Source organism: Ascaphus truei, chromosome 3 (assembly GCF_040206685.1).
Source record: "Ascaphus truei isolate aAscTru1 chromosome 3, aAscTru1.hap1, whole genome shotgun sequence".
Taxonomy (NCBI): Eukaryota; Metazoa; Chordata; class Amphibia; order Anura; family Ascaphidae; genus Ascaphus; species Ascaphus truei.
Genome location: NC_134485.1, coordinates 108,839,794 through 108,847,771, shown reverse-complemented (window position 1 = coordinate 108,847,771; position 7,978 = coordinate 108,839,794). Strand labels below are relative to the sequence as shown.

General features: G+C 47.3%; 1 protein-coding gene across 1 annotated transcript in view; it reads left to right on the top strand.

Moving 5' to 3' along the window:
• Positions 1 to 313: 313 nt before the first annotated feature.
• The window catches only part of LOC142489105 (apoptosis-inducing factor 3-like), a 126,285-nt gene continuing 118,620 nt past the window's right edge, over positions 314 to 7,978 (top strand). The window contains exon 1 of the mRNA XM_075589311.1: positions 314 to 524. The gene's annotated coding sequence lies outside the window, so the exon portion shown is untranslated. The remainder of the gene's footprint in view (positions 525 to 7,978) is intronic.

Here is a 7,978-nt window from a genome sequence, read left to right as displayed (position 1 = left end):
AAACCTCATATTTTCTTCCCCCAGACACTTGTGCAAGAACCTCCAACATTGGTACAGTACACTTTAGTTGTTCTTTCAATGTGGAATACAGGAGCTGACAAAAATCAGTGCCGGCCTTAAGCCCTGCGGGGCCGAAGGCGTCGCTCTGGCAGCGAGGCCCTTCCGGTGGAAGTGGTGGGGGCACTTACCATGATCGGCCCTCTTCCTGCAGCACTGCGGCGTCATGGCGACATGCGACGTAGCATTGTCATGGCAACACGTCATGTGATGTCGCTGCAGGAGGAGGGCCGCTCGATAGAAGGTAAGACCTCCTCAAAACAAACACACACACTTTGTGGTGAGAGGCAGCCCTGCCGGTCCAGGGGCCCCGCACTCCCTCATACGTTTGGGCACCAGTTGGATCCCAGCACGAGGAAGCATGGGGCCCCCACGAAAACGTGGGCACAAGGCAACCGCCTTGCCCTAAGGCCTACCCTGATTTCCAAGCACTTCATTCTCTGCTGATATCAGTAATTCCAATGCAGGTTAGTGAAGTAAAATGGCCTGTTAGAACACGCATACTCGAACATATTGGGAATGTGAGAAGAGGGGTTACTACACATTTTTTATCAAACCACTTTATTCAAAAACATCAGGGCGCCACATCAGGCCTTAAGTTCACTGTACTAGAACAGGTGTTACCACATTGGAGAGGTGGGGACAGAAATATTGCCCTGAAAAAGAGAGAAAGTTTTTGGATTTTCACGTTGAAATCCCTTATACCTTTGGGTCTAAATGTAGACTTTGAATTAAGTGCTTTCCTTTAGACATTTGCTACTTGTTATACGGAGTCCTCTATCTGATGGGACATATAGGGGATTGTATATAGGGTACAAATGGTCAGTGCAAAAGTCTGAATGAAAATACGGATAAAATGCATTTCCATAAGAGATTATGTAAATGTTTGTTGTAATTGAATTTAATTTCTCACTAACTCTGTATTTTCTCTTACTTTTGAGATTCATCAATCGTCATCTCCCTTGTAGTTAATTTACTTATGAGATAGGGGATATACTTGGTGATTTGTGTATTAATGTTGAGTAAAGATTTGTAGTATTTAATTCATGTATTACATCTATAATTTTAATATTTTTTATTAATAATGGTCCTTTCCTTATGTAGTAAAGGAGGATCAGGCATTAAATTTGTATTTTAATTCAAATGTATAAAGCTTTATTTTTAATGAAATGTATAAAATTTGTTTCATGATGATTCTATGTTGGGGAGGGTCCATATAGCCGTTTACCCTTTAATTTAGATGTCATCATACATTGACCTATAGGAGGAAAGGTCAATGGTAGTTAAGAGGGTATATATAGTATCCTTTTATGGGTTAAAGCTACTCCTGACGAAGCCGTCATTCAGAACGGCGAAACGCGTAGAGCGTAACCCTCAGTGTATCATCTAGAGGAAGAGAGCCTGCTTTGGAGTTCCTGTGACGTCTACTTCGAGTGGTGGAGGAACCGGAAGTGACGTATCGGCTCTGAGCAGAGGTGCAGGACGGAGACCAGTGGACGCAGCGGTGGTGTGACGGGATCCCGAGAACGCGACTCGGTTACCATCTTTATCTCTACACCCATGCTGTAACCAATTTGGAATCTTGTAAGCCTTCATTTTTTACCAGTGTTGGATAAATGCTTTTGGTATTTTATTTTGGCTCTGTGTTTCTCTTCTGGATTTTATACTACCTCCTATTTTTGCTCCTCAATATTTTCTATTTGGATATCTATGGATGGACATTTACTAATGTTATCTAGCGTGTCTTTTATGCAAAATTGAGGGTTCAGCCATTATTGTGTTTTGTTAAACGTTAACTGCACTATGGTAGTTTTATATATTTTCTCTTAGGTATTTTCGCTCCCCTGTTTTTTCCTTTATTGCTTCTATTTGGACCTTGAAACAGTCCTCCAAGGGTTTGAGTGTTTTTATTATCACTTTTTGCACGGCACATTACTTTCAGTATTTGTCACTTTATATGTTCACATTCACTGTTTAAAAGGGTGATAGAGTGTTAGAGCGCCATCTAGTGTTATTTTTGTATAGTGAAGTAAAATGGACAGCAATGGTTCCTTAAGAGTTCTTCCAACACAGGCGTTTCTTAAGCTCTCACGGCTCTCTTACTCAGAAGGAGCTGAGCTCAATGCTGCATTTCACAAGAGGATTAAGGTTCCTGCAGCACTATAGTATAAATTCTAAACAAACAGCCTGTCTGTCCCAAATGTGGCTGTTTTTTTACCCCGTTCCCTTCATTAGAAAACAGGTCCATGCAAAACTTGATGCATGGTTGCGCTTTCTTTCCCCCTTTTTTATCTTGCATATAAATCCAAACAGTTTCTTGACTTGTCACTGAGAATTGCTATGGAGTGTTCACAGAGTATTTCAGCCCGACAGCTTCTGACAGTTAAACTTAGGAGTCACATCTACAGTATAAGGAACCATGCTTCATTTGAGCTGCCTTCTACTTGAATGTACATGTTGTCTCTCTGCAATACCATCCTGGATGGCCCTACGCCGACTTAAACTTAACATGGCAAAAACAGAGCTCCTCATACTTCCTCCCAAACCTGGCCTTACTACCTCCTTTCACATTACTGTTGGAAGTTCTAGCATACATCCAGTAGCGCAAGCACGCTGCCTAGGGGTCACACTCAACTCCTCTCTCACATTCTCCTCTCACATTCAAAACGTCTCTAAAACCTGTCGCTTTTTCCTCCGCAATATTACAAAGATACACCCTTTCCTCTGTTGATCTACTGCTAAAACTCTGACTCTGGCCCTCATTCTCTCCCGTCTCGATTACTGTAACCTCCTGCTGTCCGGCCTTCCTGCCTCTCACCTGTCTCCCCTACAATCTATCCTAAACCCTGCTGCCAAAATCACTCTACTCTTTCCTAAATCTTTCTCCGCGTCTCCCCTGCTGAAATCCCTTTCCTGGCTTCCTATCAAATCCCGCATCTCGCAATCAATTCTCCTCCTCACTTTTAAAGCTTTACACTCGTCTGCCCCTCCTTACATCTCAGCCCTAATTTCTTGCTATGCACCATCTTGACTTTTGCGTTCTGCTCAAGGATATCTTCTATGTACCCCCTTTGTATCTAAAGCCATCCTGCCTTAAACCTTGCTCACTGACTGCCCCACACCTCTGGAATGCCCTTCCCCTCAATACCTGACTAGAACCCTCTCCATCCACCTTTAAGACCCACCTTTAGACACACCTGCTTAAAGAAGCATATGAGTAGCACTGTGGATAATACTAGACACAATACATAAAGCTTGGCCCCCTGCAGACGCACTTACCAGAATTCCCTCCTACTGTCTCTGTATGTTCTTCCTACGAATTAGATTGTAAGCTCTTCGGAGCAGGGACTCCTCTTCCTAAATGTTACTTTTATGTGTGAAGCACTTATGCCCATGATCTGTTATTTGTATTATTTGTTATTTATATGATTGTCACGTGTATTACTAATGTGAAGCGCTATGTACACTAATCGCGCTATATAAATAAAGACATACATACATACATACATACATACATGTTTTGCACTTTCACTCTTTCAAATGCTATGACATAAAAGGTAAGTGTACCCCAAAGTACTTTGTAACCTTTCCAGATTTTAAATTGGACAGAAGTGGACCCAGTGCCATAGCCGAGGCGTCTTCATAATTTCAGATGCTGTTTAGTCTTAACTACTGTAGGTCTATGTCCCCACCCCCAAAACCTGTACACAAAAAACCCTTTCCCCTAACAAAAGACACAGTTTGTGGTATAGGCCACAGCATTTTATTTAACTTACTAACAAAGTGACAAAACACACATATTTAAAACCAGCCATATTTCCTACCACCTCCAGTTTTATGACCATGAGAGGCGACCAAGCCCTTAACGCCCAACGCTACCTTACAGTCATGCCCCTGCACTGCATCCTCAACTTCCTTTCTCCCCCACACCCCTTCCTCCTCGCATAAACCACCATAACTCTACAAACCCTGGTAAGGTCCCTCCACCACTGCAGGAAACACCGGACTCAGTAGCTTTCTCAATTCAAAATGAATATGTTCCAAAACTACCCGTGTCCAAACTCAACCGATTAAAAATCTATTAAATCTACACTGGTACGTGTACTGAACTGGTATGTGGCCTCCGCATTGTGGTGTAATCACCCCAAATTTTATTTTCCAGCCTGATCGGTCTTGGATCAATAAATAAGGAGCCTTAACGTACTAGATGTACACCTGAGTTTACCCCGTTGAAAGCCGTCTTACTAGCTGGCACTTGTTCGCCAAGTCACGAAGAAGGTAAAAGAGAACAGCGCTTTAAACAGTACCACTTAAAGATGTGAAAAACAATGAACTGGTAAAACCTCTGCAGCAGGGAACCCTCCCTTGCCTCCTCTCTGGCAGTAGTTCTGTCAGCCATCTTGCAGTTGGCACTGCATGTATTGTAGGACTGTGTGTGTTGTGGTGGCCATCTTGTGGATGGTGCCGCCGGAAAGGGCTGGAGACCAGGATGTCCTCCGCGGGACTGGAGGCAGCGTGTCACTTGACGGAGCCGGCGACAGGAGAGGTAGTGTCCAGGGAGCAAATAACCCCCCTCGACTAGGCCAGACCCATTCCCCATAGGCCCCAGCTAGCTTCCCCTACACTGTAGCAGAGTGTTGTAGGGCTTGCCATTGTTCAGGGGTTCCCCGTTAGCAGTAGGGACCAGCGCTGGGAAGGAGGATTTCCCCAGTGGAAGGATCACCGTGAAGGCCGTGAGGCGAGAGGTAAGGACCCGCATCGTGGGACCACACTTGCAACCTGTCTACAAATCCCCTGATGTACTCGAGTAGTCAGGAATGTACCACCACGTGCACCTACACTTCACGGGAGGGTAGCGCTGCCCTCATATATTTGTGTGGGACTGTTCTGTGGACATCGGATTCTAGGTGCCCAGGGCACCCTCAGTACTTTGAGGGACGATTACTGTTATTGTTACCCGCTGGTTGTTATTGTGTGTGTATACTGTGTTGCAGAGGAGTCTATGGGACCATAGTAAATAGTATTGGGTATACTTGATGTGGATTGTGGTTATTGGAGGTATACCATGTAGGTGAGGGGCTATCTAGCTATGCAGGGATCCTCATGGGTAGAGGCGCTGCACCAGCCTGCCCAGGCTCCCCAAGCGCAGAGGCTTAGGCCTCTTGTAAGCCTAACAGGTTAGCACCATAACACCAGTATTATCCAAATCTCCCGTAGGAGGAGGGAAAGGGTGTTACATTTGGAGGCGCTGCAGAGATTCAGAGCTGGGGTGCTCAAGAGAAATTTTGAATAAAATTTGAAATTTGCACAAACAAAATGTCGCTACCGTCCAAAACCGAGGTCCAGCAGTGGGACCTGGCAGAGCCGGAACCTCCCAGCCGCGTGGTGGCCGTGGGCCACATGCCAAAATTGACTCTCTCTCTTATGACATATGTCTAGCCTTAATGCAACATCCAGGGTTTGCCCAAATCTGGGAGGTGGCACGAATATCTGATTCCAATTCCGCCTGAGACACGGTGCTAATAGCCAGCAGTATAGATATGGATGGGAAAAAGGGGCCCAAGGGCGTACACCTCCACTGAGCCCCAGAGGAGGGGTACCCCCTAATATATCCGGGGCCAAAGTCAAGAGGGAGGAGGATAGTTATGTGGGGGCAGATGGGAATACCAGAGGGGATAATTCTGGGTTACCACGGAATAGCCCCCGCCGGGGAAGGGATGGTCCAGAACCCCGGGATAGCCCCGTATAAAAAACCCTTTTAACCGACGTACTGCAGCGGTTGGCCGACAACCTAACCACATCCTCCCACGCTCACCACTACCGCAGGTTCAAGACCTTTTCTGGGGTGCTGCCCACCCTGCTAGGCGAGGAAGAATTTGGGGAGTGGAAAGATCACACTCTCCAGGTACTAGGGGAATGGTCCTGCTCTGAGGCCGTGAAATGGCAGCAGATTGTAGAGTGCTTGCGCCCCCCCTGCGGCCAACATTGTCTGACTGTACCGCGAACAGTATACTGTGGATGACGCCCGAGACGTGCTTATGGACTTAAATACGGTTCCAAAGATGATGCCGTGGATCTCTTTGCAAAATTTCACGACCTTAAGGAAAACAACTGCGCTTGCAGTTAAGCTTATGGACACTAGTATCAAAAGGGGTCATTGAACTACCAGAGCTGGATAACCACCGCCTCACACAGTTGCTGCGGGGATCCCTGTCAATGCATCCCATTGCCATTATGCTCAGATGTACTCTCTCCACAGAGAATCCCCCTAGGTTTGATGAACTAATGCACCGCGTTCAGGATCAGTAAGTCTCCTTGCGGTTCCATACACCTAAAAAGAACCGGGAGGCCAAACACTCTGAGGATGCCTGCAGCCCTGTCCGGGAGACTCCGGTACTGAAGGAAACCGCGAAGGTGACGTCTCCGGAATCCTCATGGTCGACCCACTGACCACCAGCACGGGTGGCCAGAGACCTGGCCCCGCTCTTCCGTGAAACACCCGAACGAACGCCTCGCTGCCCTCAGAAGGTAACCCCTAAAGCAGCGGCGTTAACTTTTGCAACTCACCCTAAAACACAGTCGCCCCACGGCAGGAAAAAAAACATACCTACCAGTCCCAGAAAAGAGCCACGAGCCGACCTTTCGGATCGAATCGGCCCTACCTCTTTGGCCCGAGTCCTGATTGAAGGGATATATGCGTCTGCTCTATTGGACACCGGTTCGCAGGTAACCATTGTCTACAGGTTCTTCTACGACGACCATCTGCATCATCTGCCTTTGCAATCGGGCAAACCATGACTCTATGGGGACTCAGCAGCCAGGATTACCCAATAGATGGGGTAATCAGAGTGCGGATGGACATACCCCATCTCAACACTAACCTGGCTCACTCTATGGAGGTGGAAGCGCTGGTGTGCCCCGTGAAGATTCATCCTGTTCTCATGGAAGAATGCCACGGATCTCCGACCAAGAATGACACAGGCGGTTCTTCAGTAGAGAGCAGGGAGTGACCGAGATTCTGCCGGGGGGGAGGGGGGGGGAGGGTGGGGCGACATATGATATTCTTAGCCCGCTACCCTAGGGATGATGGAAGTGACTGGTTCTTCGTGCTGGAGTCGGCGCCTGGATAGGTTAAGAAGAGAGGCTGGAAGGTGGTGCCGGAAGTAAAAGAATGGAAGTCTACGTTTCCCTCCCGGTTTGCCGTAACCATACAGAACATCTCACTACACCCTGTTCGGTTGGACTACAACCAGGAGCTGGGTAAAATATATCCTGTGACGGATATGAAACCTTTGGCTCAAGTGAATGTTGTTTCAATAACAGGAATCGACCCCGGGCTACAGTTTGACTTCGAAGACTCCCCTACCGGCCGACTGGATAAAGCACCTTCTGGCTGAGTTGATGCAGTGGAAAGAAGTATTCTCCACCCGGGAAATGGATGTGGGTTGTACTAAAAACGCCCAACACACTATTAGATTGAATGACGACACCCCCTTCTGGGAACGATCCCGAAGAATAGCCCTGAGGGATGTGGACGACGTCCGAGACATCATGCAAGATATGAAAGGCGCAGATATCATAGCTGAATCCCGCAGTCCATACGCCTCACCCATCGTGGTGGTACGAAAGAAAAATGGCTCCGTATGATTGTGTGTGGATTACCGAACCCTCAACCGACGGACTATCCCGGATCAGTATACACTACCTCGAATTGAAGAGATCCTGGGCGCCTTGTCCGGCAGTGTGTTGGACCTGCGTTCTGGGTACTACCAGGTTCCCATGCGTCCCGAGGATCAGGACAAGACAGCATTCATCTGTCCGCTGGGGTTCTATCAGTTTACCCAAATGCCCCAAGGCATATGCGGAGCCCCAGCCACCTTTCAGTGACTGATGGAAAGGACCCTCGGTGACCTGAACCCCC